This window comes from Lissotriton helveticus, chromosome 6 (genome assembly GCF_964261635.1).
Source record: "Lissotriton helveticus chromosome 6, aLisHel1.1, whole genome shotgun sequence".
Lineage (NCBI taxonomy): Eukaryota > Metazoa > Chordata > Amphibia > Caudata > Salamandridae > Lissotriton > Lissotriton helveticus.
Window position 1 is genome coordinate 803,892,964 of NC_136067.1, and position 19,839 is coordinate 803,912,802.

Genomic DNA, 19,839 nt, shown 5'->3' on the forward strand with positions numbered 1-19,839 from the left:
GGCAATTTCAGGAACATTTGTGCCACTATTTCGTCTGGAAAAGTGGTAGAATCAGTAATCCATCGGACTGCTGATCGGGCTAGTTCTTGTTCATGCATAGTACTTAATTCACTGTAACCGATTCGTGATTTCAGAATGTGATCGGTAGCTTGAAATACTTGTTCCAGAGAACCTTGTTCTGGTGCTGGATGATGTAAAACTGACTTGTGTTCTAGGCGCAAATGGCGATCTGGAAATCTAGATTTTCCTACATACGCTATTCTGGCGGGATTCTCGTCCTCTACCTCTTCTGTAGAAGAGTCATTCTCCTTCTCGCTTACTTGTGCTGCTTTACGTTGTTCGTGTAACTTTAGTATTTCCTTACGAATTTTCTTGTACATACTCTCTATACTACTGATAGTCTTGTGTTTACCCTCGGCTATATTATCACTCCACCTTGTCAGGATTTTCATTTCGGCCGGATCTTTAGTCGGGTAATCTTGTTCTCTTATTAGACAATTAATCAGAAACTTTAATATCATGAGCTGGATCTCAGCTTTCCTTTGAGACATGGCTTCGCCAATACTTTCTGGATCATCCCCTGTACGGATGAAACGATATATTCTGTCTAGATCTCCTTTCATATCTGGTAGGGTGTCTAAATACCCGGTCACCCGTCTTACACGGATGGAATATATTACTGTACTATCATCACCTGCAACTGGATCATAGCGGCATTCAGTGAGAGCTCGTCGGATTTCTGCAACGGACTTAAATTTGGGCGTACGCTGTAACGCACATTCATGTAACTCGGCCAACGTTCTACGTTGGTGCGGTGGCGGGGTACCAGGAGGACCTCCCCCTGCGGCCCCTAAACTGGAATCGTCGACTGATACTCTTCGTACCAGCGCGGCGGGAAATTGTAATGTAGGCTGGACCGGGGGTACCGTAGCAGGTACTGCAAGAGGTGCCCCGGTGTCTGGGGGAGCAGGAATTGCCTGATTTACAGGGACTGGCGGAACAGGATTTGCATATTCCGGGATTGTGTCGTCCAAATAGGACGAGATGAAAATATCAGCTGCGGTCGGTTTGTGACGTAGCTTAGTCGGAACTAGTGGTGGCGGAAAATTACTGGATGCCTCCGGGGTTGCTTTTGGCAAGCCCTCGGCAAGAAGAGGATACATACCCTTGATGAGGGCATGCCTCTGTCTGTCTGACTGTTCTGTTTTAACTCGTTCACCTATCTCGATTAGTTCCCTTTCTTGGGCTCGTTCCAAGGATTCTCTACTTAGTTCTGACTTTCTGATTTCTTTTTCGGTTCTTTTATGAGATTCTTTGCGCCATAACTCGATGGCATCTTTCTGTGACTGTCTGGCTTTCTTTTTCCATAATGCTTCTTCTACTCGCATGATGCACTCGGCATCCCATGTACCTGATACAGGCCATCTATACTTTTCCTCTAACTCTTTGGTATACTCTACCCATAAATCTAGATATAATATGGCACTTATGCCATGCTTCTGATACATAAAATGACCTGGACTGTCCCTAGGCGGGACAGGAACTGCTGCTTCTAGCAGACCTTTTCTAGTTTTTAACTGACGTAATTTCGAGAATAAGGGCATGACTGAACTGTAATCTAGACACAATACAATACACAATGAACACGATAATTACTTCACATTCATACCACGACATTAAAATACATGAAGAATATTTAAAATAACAGTTCGAACAGAATACTACCTGGAATACTGAAAACAGAATACATGAATTTTCTCGAGAACAGAACTGACTAGAACAGAAACTAGATGCACTGCTGAAACAGTACGAAACTTACCGGTCTCATAAAGAGACACGTCAGGACCCGCATCCACCGAAGTGGACACTTCGTTTTGGGTCTGTGTACCACCAACCCACGGACCAGAGTCAATTAGATTGACCCTGTCTAGATACTACCCCAGCAATGGTACTCACCGGGCAGCAAGAACGGAAGGCCTCGGACTCGACTGGACTGCTTCGACGCCGGACGGACGGACTTCGGACTTCTGTTACGGGTGGGCCTCCGGATACCTCGGACCTTGGACTCTCGGCTTGGGCTCTGGTCGGGACTCGCCGCGTTCCTCCACCGCCTCGTCTGGATGCTGGACCGCCACCTCCGTCTCCTCCGTGGGCCTGAGGGATACTTGAAGCAGAAATATCTGCACGTGCACGGTATGGTTCCGTCACGGCTGCAGAGGGTCAGGGGGCCGGCGTGGCTTCACCGGCGCGTGGGGAAAGGGCAAGTCCCTATTCGGGCGCCATTATGTGGTATATAAATAAATAATACCGGATCTAGGTTTGACTAGGCATAGCAATAACAGATAGCTCAATAAATAAGAGTCAAGATTCGAGGTAGTAGGAGTTTGCAGGTTTAATACAGCATAAAGGACAGGAACAGGACAACCTGCACGGGAACAGGATGGCAGCGCTGCCGGGGGCAGGATCAGAATCGGCACGCTCTGGGGAAAGGACTGGCGTAACATTTAATAACAATACACAAGCATATATAGTAAAACAGTTGCATTACAGTACATATGATAGGCGGAGCAGTGGGCGGAGCAGTGGGTGTGGTCAATAGCAGTCGCGAAAGATAAGGGTGAAAAATGGGTGTAACAGGGGCGTATACATAGACATGTGATGCAAACGTAACAGAATATGTCATAAATGGGGCAGAAACATGGAGGGGGCTACCTAAGGAGCCGGGACCTCTAACCTAATGGTGCGCGCAAACTGACAATGACGTGTTACTAGGAGAAGCTGGGGGCTATGAACTCTGTGCTAGGAGCAGAGACTGAAGTCTGGAGAGTCAGGGCGACATGTACCTAAACAGTATCTAGTATCTGATGTTTAGAGAACATGTTGATATAAACTAAGAGTCAGGAGGGGAGAGGCTAACGGACTCTAAGACTGGAGCATGCATTATTCTACATGTAGTGCGTGATGAAGAATATTAAATGACCATTAAATGCAGTATTTCTCTTACATGGAGACGTAAAGGCTAGACAATGACGGAAACTATTGATGCGATTCAGTAGCTTAGGAATGCAGAGAAGGAGGGCTGGACTGATAACTAGAATCATAACATACTCTTGGCAGACTCAAAGGCAGAGCCAGGCTGAGCCGGGCACTGTGAGGCAGGAAGTAAGTGAAGGGTCGAGGATACAGGTGGGGGCTGTATCGCTCCTCAGCGAGGCTCAGGAGACAGGAGCTGAATCTGGTGTCCGGGCCCTTTTGAGGCCTAGAAACGGGGACTTTACAATGAAATAACGTGCACACTGAGAAACGTGGCAACGTAACTTTACATAGGCCTGATACTCGTAGCTTTCACGAGAACTGGAAACTGGCATACTAGTGATGGACACAACTGTAATTGCGTCTTTAATCAAACATGGGGGATACATATGCATATTTAATCATGCACACATAACATAAGATGGAGGACTCGTAGGGACACAGAACATGGCAAAATTTACTTTTCCACAGAGGGATGAGTGTGGAGTAACTCATATATTCCCACACCGTAACACTGACTGACCAACGGGCTTGTTGAGCGGGTCACAGAGAGGATTTGGTTTCTGTCCCTTTGAACTCATGTATCGCCATACTGTTATGGGACCACACAGGGGGGGTGGGAGCAAGGTTCCAAGACCACCACGCCAGGTTGTTTTCAGCTACATGATTCCTTTTAGGACCCAGATGAAGTGCTTCTGGAAGAGGCCAATGGGATACTGGAAGTCAGCCAGGATGTGATGAAGCTCTGGCATAACCAGAAGAGGAGGATGGAGCCTGTGGAGTCTAGGGCCCTACAAGACTGCTGTTCTGGGCCTTATGAGGTGCGGAAGTGAAATGATCTCAGATTCGGTGTGGACTATAGGTGGCTCAATACAGTTGCAAAAACTGATTCTTAGCTAATTGCCTGCGCTGATGAGCTCATAGATAGGTTGGGAGCTGCCTGGTTCTTAAGCACTTTTGACTTGACTTCTGGGTACACGCAGATTGCCTGACCAAGGGTGCTAAGGAGATGTTTATATTCTCATCCCCAAAGGACTACTTCCAATTTAAGGTAATGCCATTTGAGTTACAAAAAATTGCCCCCGCTCCCTTCCAGAGGTTGGGCAACTGGGTCCTGTTTGGGATGGAGGCTTTCAGTGGTGACTACCTGGATTACATTGAAGTCTTCAGTTCTATTCGAAAGGACCACCCTTTCCACCTCCAAGAGGCAGTTCAGGCCTTGCAGCAGCCAGGCCTGACTATAGCGGGTGCCAGATAGGGCAGGGATCTGTGGTCTATTTGGGACACCGCATGACCGGGGCAAAGTACAGGCTCTCCAAGCTAAATTTTAGAATATCATGGCTTGGAACCATTGCCCAAAGATTCATAATGAAGTGAAGGGCTTACTAGGCCTCACTGGATATTATAGGAGGTGTGTCAAGGGCTGTGGCATCATTGATGCCCCTTTGACTATGTTGACTTCTAAGAAGCAGCCCATATAGGGGATCTGGATAGAGGCCTTCAAGAAAGCCTTTTACTATTAAGACCAGCAAAGGCCAGATAGGGCAGGGATCTGTGGTCTATTTGGGAGACCAAGTGGGCGGGGGCAAGGTGCAGGCCCTCCAAGCTAACATTCAGATTATTTTGGGTTGGAAACAATCCAGATTCAGACTGAGATGGGGGCCTTCCAAGGCCTCACTGGTTATTACAGAAAGTTTGTCACGAGCTATGGCACCACTGCTGTCCCCTTGGTTAAGCTGACATCTAAGAAGACCAAGAATATGCACTGGACAGAGGTCTGACTGAAAGCCTTTGACACCCTCAAGGAAGCCATGTGTACAGAACCAGTACTGAAGGCCCCTGACTTCTCCTCCAATTGGTATTATAGTACAAACAGATGCCTCAGATCATGCCATAGGGTCTGTGCATTCACAGCAAAATTGAGAGGACCTAGACCAACCTGTAGCTTTCATTATCAGAAGACTACTTACCCAGGAGCAGAGATGGAGTGCAATTGAGAGGGAGGCTTTGCTGTGGTTGGGCTACTGAAGAAGTTGAGACCATACTTGTTTGGAATTCTCTTCCAGGTTCAGACAGACCACAAGCCCCTCAGATGGATAATGCAGATGAGAGGGGAGAATCCCAATTCAATTCAATTTAGTTTTTATTTGTTACCGAACTCCTACGGAGGTCCACAAAAATACACCAGCCAAGTAAAAAAACATACTATAAATACTTTTTTTTAAAATACACCAATAAATAAAAACAGATAAAGAAAAAAAAGAGATACAAACTTTGTAATGGATACGAAATTCTACATTGGCCAACCAGCAAACATTACACATACCAACTAAACTCTTTAAAAAAATTCCTAATAAATGGCCTGGAATGTTTAAAAAAAATTAAATATTCTATGGCAAACCATTTCATTTGGTGGGGAGAAGACAAAAGATCGAGCCTCATGAACAGAATGAATAATACATTTGATAAATGAGGGTCTTAAACACATGTGCCTTGCCCTTAGAAGTTCTGGACACACAAATAGCACGTGATTAAGATCCTGTGTTTGAGAACAGAACAATTCCCAAATTCTCTCCTCTCTAGGAGTTTTTTCCCAAATGCCCGTCACTTCTCTCAAGGGCAACAGGTTGGTTCTTAAAAGTAGTATCAACCTTCTAATTCCACATGGGACATTCCATGAAAGATAGGGCTGGGGTCTACTCCCCATCACACTCACACATATCACCTCATTGCAGGCTTTAGGTTGACTTAAGGCTGTGTCTCTTACTGTGCTAATCGTGCTTACTGACTTCTTTAGGAATTACTTTAGTACAGGATTAGACATGGGTGAATCACAATTTAAACTAAGCCCAAATGAGTGGTTTGCGTAGGCAAATTATCTGAAAAAAGCTGATTTATCCTTTAATTTAGCAAAGATTTCCATCTTCAAGGTGGCCCTTAGGGTGCCCTCATCCCCCCAGAAGAAGGAGTTCCCCACCTCAGGACAGCTGCCAAGGATGAAGCATAAGAAGAGACTAGATGGAATTCCAAGCGAAGAGCAAGTGGAGCAGCCAAAGAATTTAAATTACAAATGTGGCGATAAAACCATCCTTCAGCCTTATCAAAAGCAAGCCAGTAATTCCTATCCAATACTCCTGCAGCATATGTTAATGTAGGAGGGATTTTAACCTTAAATACTGACAGAACATGATTAAAATGACGTCTCCCACGGGTCGTATAAAATCTATTTAAAGCTCCATGCTGGAAGGCGGCCTTACCAACACACCGTTTGATGTGCTGTGAGAATCCCAAGCTGTTGAGGTGGTTCATCTCCCTACATGGAATGGATGTTATGGTGGAGCACCATCCTGGCACTGACCACGCCATTGCTGATGGTCTTTCTAGGTTCTTTTGCCTTAGTGATGAGAATTCTCAGGCGGGTGGGTATTTTTCTCTAATTTCAGCTTGAGGGGACGTATGGAGATTTTTTTTTACTCCAAAAAGTTGTATAGGCTCCTTATCATTAACGATTACCTCCTAGGTCCAGAAATTCAGCTCCGCTCTTAGCTTTCCCCAGCCAATGTCGATGACTTTAACAAAGACCTCATCCAGCGCTGCCCGGCCACATCAACTCCTCCTTGGACGCAGTCTGCTGCCTCACTGCCCTACTGAACTGTGCCATCTCATGGGTTTTTATTCAAGATTTCTTCTAGGTCCAAAGGTAAGCTGAGACTGGGCCTAACCTACCTTGTGCATCCAAACCCTGCTCCATTGCAGCTTGCCTTAACTTTTGACTTTGCCCCAGTCTTTTGTGACCAGATACCTCAAGGTAATTCTTTGATCTTTCAGGCACGATATTTTGTAAAAAACTTTAAACATTCATAACTTCGATTCTACTGATTGCATTTAATTTGTTATGATGTCAGTGCAACCAGGAGTGGCAGGAGTAGGGGCACAGTAGTCCCAGTGCTATTTAGCACTTTTATCAATTCCCGCAGAGTGACGCACCGAGTTTGTTGTTTGGGGACACCCATGCCCAAAAACCAGTGCAGCAAGGAGAGGCAGGAGGAGGACCAGAGCAGCCCCAGTGATTCATAGTGCGTTTGTCATTTACTGTGGTGCATGACTCATGTGGGATGCACCCAGGAATGTCACACGCAAAGACTGGGCCAAGAGTGGGCCCTTCTGAGCCTGGCAGATGCCAGAGGAGCCTGGGCTGGCTGTCTTTCATCCATGTCTGTACATTTGCCCTAGCGCAACTTTGCTAAAGTGAGTTATTTTGCCCTCCTGTGTTTGTCTACAGTATGAGGAAAAGAAAAGTGACCAGTGGTGCAGCTGTCACATTTAAAGGGATCACATAAGATAAAATATTGGAAAGAGCTATGATAGTAATTACTATCTAAATTGGGCTGAGCATAGGCTTTCACTTTATCAGAGGCCCACTGTAATAACTTTACGGACCGACATTGCGAGGTATGGAGTCAGGCCCTAGCCGGACACTAACATTGCCTGCCCAACTTCCTTTAAATCTGGAGCCTGTGATAAAATTGTTGATCCGTCTCCTTGGCAATCCCCCACTGCCCCAGTTCACAAAAGGAAACGAAAGAGGGGTGTCAACTCTATCAATTAATTATCAAGTCAGCCAATGAATACTAAATGTTTTTGGGAAGGGAGGATGTGGAGTTTCTTGAGGAATGTTTCACAAGGATTACAACCACTCTGTAGTTAGAGCACATCACGCTGATTGAATCTCAGGTTGGGCCATGCACCTGTCCTAAATTCCAGAGAATTCACCTGCTCTGGTACGAGAATCATCTCTCCCTACAAGTTGTACCGCCAGCCTACATCATCAGCCCCAATCTGTCAGTATTCCCCCTTCTTCTCAGGACACAACAATGACACATTGAGGACTAATGTCACAGCCAAGGGCTGATACAGGGGTATAAGTATGTCCCTTGGAAATAGTACTCTGAAATGACAACAAATGCATGAGCTCTGGAGTTCAGTACAAGTGAAATCCCCCAAACCAACATACAATGGGGAAACTTGCAGGTGGGGTCATAATAACCCTATCAAGAGATTACCAAAGATGGAAGTGATAGATTGACTTCTGGCTACTTGCCCATATGTTCTTGTTTTGGCTGGTGACATCAGAGGGACATGGTGGAATCCCATGGAATTTATTTTAACAAAGTTCTTCATTGGTTGACCAACCACAGGGATTTTCCACAGGCAAATAGTTCTAATATCCTTTTGGCAAGGCAAGTAGTTTGGACTAGACTCTACAGAAAATATATTTTGGGGGACTGTAATATAGTTCATTTCTGTAAGTCTATCTATGTAAGAAACGTACTGACAAATTCCAAAGACTGAGAGCAAACACAAGGGCGATGGTTACACTGACTTGGGCTACTTTTATAAGCCCCCTACATTGCCTGCATTCCCAGTATTTCAAGCATATGTGTTGCTCGAATATGAATTTACCTTGATAAAACAAAAGAAAAGAGGCGTACAGCAAAACAGGAACAGTTGGTTTAATCAAAAACTTTGGCTGGGAGTACAACCTACAGAAAAGGGTTTGGGGACTGTCTGAAAGTACAATCAATCAAAGTGAGTTTTATAAATTTTAGTGTGTCATAAATGTACATCAGGTGATCCTTGTTTGGTAAAGGAATGTGGGCATTGTCTGTGTGCTCATAAATTTAAGGCTCCTGATAACAAATTAAGGTAGGCCTTGATCTTGCGTGGACACAATTTGGGCCAGTGGGTAATGCATCCAGATTCCCGACATGAAGAGCGCATGATCACTGCATGCACTGTGTGTGTGCTGTGTCCTGATTGGCTACGTGTTTCTAACTCCATGTGGCATCTGACTTTACATTTAGGGAATGCGCCCAACCCTCTGGCCATGTGTGAATTTATTGGGGACAATTTCCATGGACCATTCTGGTGAGCATCTTTGGGGGTAGGACCTGAGTTTCCTATTCACATGTTTGTCTGCCTGCTAGTTGCCACCCCCACCTGTGACCTGTCAATCAGTTACTGCAGGCCTAGGATGTAGAGCTTGCCTGGACATATATTTCTGAGTTGGGTTGATGGAAAGTTCATGACATGCTAATTTGATAATAGTGATGTGATTTCGTTTGTGTATGCGAGTATACCAACATAAGCTTTGTCATCGTTTTTATCAATATCAACACATGTGCAGACTGATGCAGCTTCTGAATTTAGGCAAGCTGATGAGATCTCTTATACTTGTCACTTATATATACCCCACTTGAGACTTTGAATTGCTATTGAGTCTTACAGGACTTAGCTGCCATCGATTGACTTCCTCCCAGCTGCAACATACTCTAAGGTAGGGGCTCATCATCACTCTTCTTAGACTCTCAGAAATTGTATCATCAACAGACTTTAACCCAGGATTTTTGGTTGCTATCATCTGAAAATCACAGGAATTAGGTCTCAGTTGTTGATACCTGAGTGGGTATACTTTCTTGAGAAATATATCAGTTTTTTTTTTTATTAAACCTGGGATATAGGGCAAGTAGTGCACAATGGCTATGTTTGCTATTTTATCCCTGCTATCCTCTCCAACCCTGGTGGATCGAAAGGTGGCTTACTAATTAGGATTAACGTCTCACTTAATCTAGTTGTGGAGGATATCTCATTGTGCACCACACTTTCTAAGCGATCTATATAAAGGGGAGAGGAAAGATGCATGTTTATTTGATACATTTAGGTAATAATGATTTCTAAAATAGAACCAACAGCAATTTTGGGTATTTGGTTTTTTTTTCTCGCAAATTCTAAAGCTCAGTGCCACACTCCTCATTTGAATTTTATGGTCTATGGGGATTTTACTGCAAAATGTTTTTTTAATGCAGCAGATGTGAGTTTTGATACCTATCTTAAGACCTCCCAACTGAGCAACCGAAATGGTGAGGAACCAGGGAGATATGTTGCTACTTTTAATTTATTTAATGTAATGGCTCACAAGGGTAAAGGAGATGGGAGACAACCCTCTTTTCAAGGGAGGGGTTGTGCAACAACTATGAGCTATATTTATGCATTACATAGTTAAGGGTGATTTTTGTGAAACCAGATACAGTGACCAGATGCCTTAACAATGATGTTTTCCTTACCCATATGTAGAGTTAGAGCACCATTGAAAGCACTGACCTCCATCTTCGGCTCTGGGCACTTTTTGCCTAGCTAGACTATTATGATGCAATGTAACTGCCCTTCTAAAATGCCACTCAGAACAGTCTGACAGGATTCATTTTCCATGCATTTTTGAAGAACTGTGCAATTATGTCAGAATGTCCTTTTTAAAACCTGTAGTGTGCCACTGAGTAGTCCATAGGTCATTCGACTCCCAATGTTCCATTGTGAATAGGACTGTCAGCCAGACCTAGCATACTGCAGGAGTTAGCATGTGCCAGACTATAGTATAAGCAACAACTAGAGAGAAGGAAAAAATAGTTAAATGAAGAGGACTAGGAGCATCTTACCATCTTTGACACATTGAAAGATCAAAAGGCTTTTTGGATTACATGTAAACAGTGCACGTTAAGGAGTAACCAGAAAACAAATGTGTACTGTAACATAAATTCCAGTGAGTTGGTCAAACATTTTTCATTAATATTTAGTATCCCCACAGAAGACAGCCTGCTTTACCACCACCCTGAACATTTTCCCTGGGACTGTACATCAAAGAGGTTATGGAAGCTATCAATCAAAGCCCCAGCTCCAAAGGTATGGGACAAAATGGGTTACCCGTTGATCTGGTGAAATGTAATGTTGAGCTTTTGGGCCTACTTCTCACAAAAGTACTCAATAACCTTTCTCGAGACAGCTTCCCGGGATCCTGGTCCCAGTCGACGATTGTGCCCATTTTCAAGATGGGCGGCAGGTCGGAGCCTAAGTGCTTCTGACCCATCTCTCTGATTGATACATCAGTTAAAATTATAGTGAGAGTTATATTTAATAGCATGCAAGAGTGGGCTCGTGACCATAGCGTACTTAATTGTAGTCAGTATGGGTTTTGGAAACAACTGGGCATAGTGAAGCAAAGCCTGAACCTTCTCCTTATTATGAGGAAATATACCATCACCATACCATGCCACTCTACCTATCATTCATGGATCTTTACCCTGCTTTTGATATGGTGACCCATCAAAATCTGTGGAAGATGTGGTCCGACCTGAGTATGGACATGGTACTGGTACATTTTATGTATGCCCTACATGATCCTAATGGCTAGGGTTCGGTTCAGGCCGAATGGGGAGCTTATCGAACCTTTTGATCTTGCATGTGCTGTGCGGCAAGGCTGTGTCCTGGCATCACTGATTTTTATTCTTTACATTAATAATCTGAGTACCTTTGAAACTAATGTTTGCAAAGAAGTCCCTTCAATAGGTAGTGAGGCCCTCCCAGCATTGCTGTACTCAGGCAACGTGATTTTAATGCCCCACATGCCTAATGCTTTATGAAATCTGGTTGACTCCTTGGTCCAATTCATGACCACTCTGGACCTATTAATTAATTTGAATAAATCCCAGATTATGGGCAGGGACCCTAAGAATGCAGAAGGTTACTTCACTAGTGTGTGGGACATTTAACAAGCGTGAGTAACTTTCCATATTTGCGAGTCATGTTTGACTCCTCAGATATGTGGGCCTCCCGCATCTCAGCTAGCACTTGAAAGTTAACTAGGGCCACAGATGCACTGTTGAGTCTTCTATGGCCAATAGTATAAATACGTTTGGCACCCCTTTTGACCATTTATAAGTCTCGGTGTGTATCAATAGCTCGTTATGATGCAGAAGTATGAGGTTACTTGTACTGTCACTCTCTGCAGGTTGAGGAAAATCAGATATGTAGGCATCTGATGCAAATACCACCAACCAGTTTGCAATTCATTGTCCATGGTGAGCTTGGATTGGCGTATCTGAAATATGTTATTAAACTAGCCATTGTTAAAGATTGCCTATTGCAGAAAAAAGGGTTAAGCTATCCCATGGATTACTTATGTTGACTCATCTCTAAGAGATCTTGGGAGCACAGAGGTATTCCACTCACCATCCCTTATTCAGAAAGAGGATACAAAATATTCAAATCCCTTCTTATGAAGAAAAGATGAGCCTTAAGGGAGTGCACAAAATGTTGTACAATTGCAGTTCAGTATTACTTTAACCTGAAAGAAACGGATGTCATGGAGCCTTATATATCCTGGACAATGGAAAGGTGGGAAAGGTTGCTACAATTTAGTTTTAGAGCACGAACGGTTCATCACTTGCTCAGTTTCTATTGGGATTTTGTCATGAATCCACACTTAGTGCTTGCCCATGCAATGGTTCTTCCGAGCAAACCCCACTCCATTTTCAGATTTTTGTTGTTGTAAATTTCATGTGCTCTACTCAAAGCAGTTCTTATTGCTGCCTTTAAAACAAAAAGTTATTTGGCTCAGTGTAGGGTGGCCTTTTGGAATTTGCAATTTTTAAGTAATGAAAATATTTGCCATGGGGTGGGTCCGTTTTTGAAACCTGCTTTATATTCGTGGAAAAGTATCTACGCTGTTTTCAGAATCGATTTAATGTACCTTGTGTCGGTTTATATATTTTTATATCTTCTACATGTTATACTTTTCTATTTCAAATTGATGAATTGTTGTTTTATCTACCTGTCATGTATTTTAATATTGCTTTTAGGTGCACCCTCAGTATGCAAATGAAGACTTTTTTCAATTTGTGTCATTTTATTTATTACATTTTTCTAAATTGGTGTAAGATTTTTCTTGTGTTGCTTTTTTGCTTTATTACTGTTTGTGTGCTGTCAAAATATTTAACCAATGCCTTTCAGTTAAGTCTGACTGCTTTTCTGCCAAGCTACTAGAGGGTTAAGCACAGGTCAATTTAGTGACTTTTGTGGTTCTCCCTATCAAGAATGGTGGTTGTAGCTTGAATAATGTTTTCAACCCCCTCAATCAATAACCCAATTTCTTACAATAGGCTATAGCTTTTTCCTCGAAGGGCATAATAAAGGTTTTTTCTTAAGTAGTCACATGCAACCACGTTTCCTGATGATCAATATTTGAAGAGGAGATGCTCAAATGAAGAAATTCCTATTGCTCTTGTTAAGGAACTATTTGGCAGCTTACCAAGCCTGTCACTTGAATTCTCCTGCTAGAAAGGGCATGTTCCAGGGATGCAGTCAGTCATTCTGTTAGTTGGGATCTCCAATGGAAACATAGGTCTTCTTCTCAGACTTTTGGCTCCAATGAGGTGATACCTGGACTTTGATGCTGCTTAGTCTCGCCTAGCTTGTACTCCAAGGGGGCTAAAAATCCACTTCCAAGAACACAGAGTCAAAGGGTAATTTGGAAAGACATGCATCACTTTATAAAAACAGTAAACAAGTTGAAAACACAAAACAATAAAAATCCCACTCCAATTAAAAAAATCATTTTGATGGATAACATGAAACCAGGACAGTAAAACTCAATATGTGGAGCCTGAGACATCAACTTTTGAAGTTTTAAATAAAAATAGGGCCAAAAAGCACAAAGCACCAACTGTGGGCAACTGGTAGTGCTAGAACGGGACCAGAGTATGGTTTAAAGCTGACTGCAATGGAGTGTGGGTCGGATAGACGGGATGGATTGGTCCTGGTCAGAAATTTACTTTCACACTTTTAAAAAACTCAACAAGACTAACTCTTAGAAAATTGCAAAACATGTGATGAAAAAGTGTTTTACAACTCTGCTTGTTTCTCAAATCTTTGAAGAAGTAAACCTTTTATTAGTGACTTTTTATGGTTCAACTCTTTTTCATTGTACTAAATCAGATTACACATACATTCACCTCCCAGAGGAGAGAGCTATTGCATTTGGAGTCCTTGACCCTATTTATAACTGCCAACTGTTCTGCGGCTGCATTAAGACCTCTCTTTATGAGACTCATGATCTTAACCTTATTTAATATTGCCTAGGAATTCCTGAGGGGAGTGCTAAATGTTGGCTTAGGGATTGCGAGCCGTCTGTCCGCAACTTTTAATACCTTTCTGTTCCCATTGGATTTCATCCAAGGATGGCTTATGGGTATTCTTCTTCGAGATCACTCAAGCCAATTGACCTTGTCTCTCCAGGGTGGCTCCCCATGTGGTCAGGAAAGAGCAGGGGGCACTCCCGCCTCCACAGAGCCAGTGAAAGCTAGGACAAGTAGCGCCTATGTTTGGACATGCACCAAGCAGAGTTCTTGTTCCAGGTATAGGCCAAATAGAAGGCATGCCCCCATCTTTACATTATACCTCAATTTAGATAAATGATGTTGCTTATCAGGGGAGCTGATCCTTGAGAAGTGTGACATTGGATAAATCCTGGGTGAGCCAGGTGTTAGCTCTTTCAGTTGTGATCTCTCCCAAGGAATGTGCCCCCCCACATGAACTCTTATTTTTGATTGAAATGGTACACACAGGTCTGGATATCTGGAAAGTAGTCCTGAGGCACAGAGGATAGCTCCCCCAAATGTTATCTCTCCCAAGGAGATTGCCACCCTCATGACCTCTGGTTTTTGGATTAAATGATGCACACATATCAGGATATCTACTGGATAGTCCTGAGGGTCTCCCGGTCCAATGTGTTCTGTCCAGCTGAATGTCTGTTTCCTGTGTCCCTGGTAAGATGTGCTGGAAGAGGTGTTGGACAAAACCCTCAATGTAACACTTCTTGGCCTCTGCTTTTCCCCTGATTCTAATAATATACTTCCTAGATTTATTTTCAAGGTCCTTCAGGTGATATTGTAGGTCTATATTTTGGCCTTTGCCCTCTAGTATTGTTTCTTGGAAAGCTTTAAGGCCGACCTCCTTGGCATCTCCTGAGTCCTTGACAGAGGACACTTGTTGACTAGGCTTGGGTGGAAGTCTAGGAATTTCACTCTGTAGAATTCCACAGAGTTACATATAAACTCCACAAGATTCTGAGGAGTTCTGTGAATGAGCGGAAGATGCATGTTGTACTGCAATTTGTCACCAGCAGCGGGTTCTGTAGTGAAAGGTCAGTTTGAATGGCACCACACAATGCACAAGCCCTTAATCAGAAGTCAGGACTTGTGGCTTAGTGGAATTGTGAGTCCACTGTAGGGGCATGTTTTTGACCTCATGGTCGCAAGTTCAATTCCGACGTGTCCACTCAGCCTTTCATCCTAATGAGGTTGATAAAGTGATTACCATTGAGCTGGGTAACAATAAACATATGCCCAAGGGTGAACATGCGCTTTACAAATACTTATGTTGTGTTAGTCTGCTATTTGTTTTCGCCTGACTCTGTCCTGCTCCAATCCCAAGTAATTCATATCATCTGAACACTTCTCTTAGCCATTCCCACCTTTTATTTACGTTATTTATTACTTTCTGATTTTCCCTGTGTGTATTTACATTTCTGTGTGTGTTTTGGTGACATTTTTGGTTCTTTGTTTTTGTTTTCCTTTCCTGAACAGTCCTCTCTGTCCTCCTGTTTCCATTGACATCCATGGCTTACTCCCTCCCAGTCCCATATGGCAAAAGCAGGAAGCACCACCAGCACCCCCTGTGGGTGAAAACGACAGTTAGTGTAGTGCCCCCCGTTGGGCGCCATGTAGTGTAGTTCTGATTTCCCTTATAAGCTCTGCGCATTGGAATAATATACACTATACTTTTTGCATAGGACTAAGGTCAGTATGCTCCTATCGAGTACATTAAATTTAATTACTTGTGTGTGCCAGCTAACTCAGAGGTCACTAGAAACTTCTTGAATGAACAAGAAGGGATTCGTTTCTGACAACCGCATAAACATGACAACTTTGTTTCCCTTAGAATCGGAATATATCTCAGAATCGTGGAAACAATTGATAACAGTTTCCCTCAGTCAACCGTGCATGCTTAGTTTCTGCAGAGTTGCACAGAAAGAATAGGCGGGCGTTTTAATAAAAGGATTTATTGAACAGTCTTATTTCTCATGCATCTCAAACTCCAACACCCCGCGAAAGGAGTCAGAACACTGGAAACTGGAATCTCTGCGAGGAGGAAGGACAGTGTCTGGTCAGTGCATTAAGGGGGGACTCGAATTCCTCCGAACTGGCCATGGCGAGTCGTGCATGCATGTAACTGCAATCGGTAGGTAGCCGTGCAGCCGAACCGAGCCGTGGTTTGCCATGGTAAGTGAAGGCGTATTTATACCTGGAAGGTGCTTAGGAATGCGAGCATTGACGTAAAGTTGGGCAAAGTAAAACGTCATGAATGAACCCTTAGAGTATAGCGGTTCATGCATAATAAATGAGTTCCTGGAGAAATCATTAATCCAAGCAGGGAATGTCCCAATGGCTTAAGGGTCTGGTTTCTAAGAACTTGCTGTGACGTGGGATGGACGGATGTAGGTGAACATGCCTGTATTTGGATTGCATGGCCAATGCCTAAGTAAGGACTGGGATTCTATGCTTAAATACGGGCAATGTGAGTTGTGCCTATATAAGGACATGATTTAGTAAACCTATGTACGGGCATCTAAATCGACACACAATATTAGGGTGCATCCCCATCCTAGTTTTAGCTAGCGGAGGTGGACACACTCATCTTTTGGGTGCAGTGCCACCTTCCTCACATATAGGCAGCAGGGAGTAGGCCCAGGAAGGATAAGCCCCTGTGGAAGCATCTGGTGCTCTGGGGGCGAGTACAACGCTGTATGCGCCGCACGACTGCTATCCTGTACACCAAGCAGCAGATGACGCACAGCCGCGAGGACATCCTGGACCGGGAACAAGACGTGCTTGAACTGCTAGGCATTGACATTCAGAGGCTCAGTGAGTTATAGTTGTGGTTTCTAAAATATTAATTAATCACTTTTTTCAAGCTGCATGAGCACAGTTAAGTTAAGTTTACATGATTTTATATATATGTAGAACTTAAAAGAAACTATATATCGCTCACTCAGTAGCTGCATATTATAAACGTGTTTTATTGAAGCAACATAAAACACGTTTCGGCTGCCAGCGGGCTTGATCACATGAGCAGCGCTGTGACACTAAACCTTAAAAAAGCCATAAACATAAAAAACAATGAAGTAAGTGCAGATCTCATATTGCAAATGGGTGCCATCTTGGAAGAGTTAATTCATAATTTCAAATGGGGCATTGATAAGTAAGATGCACAATTATTTACAAACATGATCATTCAATCAGTCACATCACAAATACATATCTGTAGTGGAATATGATGATATCATAACTTAAATGAATGATGCATTATTGTACAGACCTGCAACAAACCAAATATATTCTGTACATAATTGAACCATTAATAAATATATACACACTTATGTGAACAAACAGCCTAAATGGGCCACTGCTGAAAAAATTGTTGCCCATGTTCCTATACTATTTCCAATGGAACAGACAGATACATATTATCATTTAATACATCAACGCCAATGATACAAATGAAAAATATCTTACCTGAAAAAGTGTACAAACACCAATTCATGCAATATGAAGAAAAGAGAAGTGAGATCCAGCCCCACAAGGGCATCACTACATCTCACTTGAAATTTCCTTACTTCTCCTCCTGTGAATGAAAATAAAATAAAATCTAGATTTAAAAGGTTAACTCAATCAACTTAGATAAAAGAGAACTTTGGCTAATTAGAAATTAAGCATTAGCCAAAATATTGATAATAAAAAAGCTTATTCACAGTGATGAAATAATGTCTCTGTGTCCAAACGGGGAATAATTACTTTAAGTATTTTGTTAAGAAGTATGGACATCCTAAACCAGAAAAATAGCGGACTTCAGGCCAAAACCACTGTACACCCAAGAGATGTCTTAGCTTAAGAGAACTCTTACCCATCAGATTCCACTTTTCTGACCTTTGAAGTGGACTGCTCCCTTTGCACAGCTCCACCTGGTAGCTGCTAAAGCCCCCGTTGCTGCTGCTGACCCTCTGGTCTGGAGTTTGAGACCCTCCTCCACCCGCAGGCTCTAGCCTGTGCCACATCCCTGGTGGTCTAGTCATAGAGCGTCACAGCTCTGCTGCTCGAGTGCCCTTCTGTCTCTATTCTTTCTGGTTTTCTCTGCATTTTTGCCTTTCTACTATTTCTGCCTTTTTTTGCTTTTTGCTTGCTTTTTTGCACTTTTCACTTTTGCTTTTTCCGCCACCAGTGCCGCTGTGATCCCCCACGGCCTAGCCCCACTCCAGTAACCCTTCCTTCTCCCCGCATTTCCCACCTCTCCTCTGTCCAGCCCCCTTCGCACACTACTTAATGGCAGCCACTGAATAGAGAAAGTGCATTTCACTGATCTTACTAGTGGACGGCTCCTTTTGTTGCACAGCTCAGCCTGGTGGCTGTTGATGCCCTCGTTGCTGCTGCTGACCCTCTGGTAAGGAGTTTGATGTCCTCCACCACCCGAAGGCGTCCGCCAGCACCTCATCCCTGGTTGTCTAGTGGTAGAGCGTCATTGCTCTGCTGCTGGACTGCCCTTCTGTCTAAATTCTTTCTGCTTTTCTCTGTCTTTTTGCCTTTCTACTGCTTCTGAATGTTTCTGCGTTTTGCTTTTTTTCTTGCTATTTTTCACTTTCTACTTTTGCTGCTTTGATCCCCTGCTGCCCCTTCCATCCCCAGTGACCCTTACCCCCTACAGTTCCATCCTCCCTGCTGTCCAGCCACCTGCACACTACTTAATGGTGGGCGCTGTATGGCCATGCAGTGGGTGCATGCTCCGAGCACGCCTCTGGCATTTCAAAGGCAAGTCCATCTGCACCCGTCTGTGCCGGGTCCATGTCCAGCGCCAAGGACCCCGTTTCTTGTACCTTTCAACGATAAGACGCCAGCACCCTACTCACCCTCAACACAGGATGCCACGCCACCTCGCTTCACTGAAGAACACCAAAGGACCTTTCTCCTGCCGGAACTGCAGCCACACCTTCGCACACCCCGCAACGCCAGCTCCCCTCATCGCCCAACCAACCAACAGTGCACCCAACTGACTCAACTGCATCATCCTCAACATGCACTCCCTTTACAAACACACCACAGAAATCTGGGACCTCCTCAATGCCTCCTCTCCAGACATCGCCTTCTTCACACGGAAACCTGGACAGAATCCTGCTCTGGTCCAGACACTGTCAACGACATCCCTGATGGCTACAAAATCATCTGCAAGGGATGCACTGAATTACCAGGAGGAGGCATCACCATCGTACACAAGAAAACACTCCACCTGACCACTCACTCGAATGACCCTACGACAACCATGGAACACATCAATTTCCAGATCCAGATAACCCCAATGCCCCCCTCTAGAGCACCCTCGTCTAGAGACCTCCCGTCCTCGCCCACCTTTCAACGACATAGACCTCATTGCACCCCAGGCTCTTGCATCCACTGACTACTTCATACTTGGTGAGCAAAACTTTCAACTGGACAACCCCAGTGATCAGAACACCACATCTCTACTGGAGAACCGCACCAACATCGGACTCAGGCAGCTAGTCACTGCACGACCCACACAGCCGGATACTCCCTTGACCCCTCTTCTCCGCCAGCGGGAACATCACCTACAGCCAACCACCTAACCCCTCTGAACCAACCACCAGGGCGTGTACTTCGCCACTCCCACCATTCACCACCGCCCTCCCAGTCGTAGTTGGAACAAGGCCACCAAAGAACATCTCATCATCTTCCTCAGCACCACCACACCGCTGACATAAACAGATGCCTAAACCTCAGCATGCAAACCTTTACCAATGAATCTCCACCTGCGCTGACACTATGGCACCCCTCAAGAAGACACCAGGCA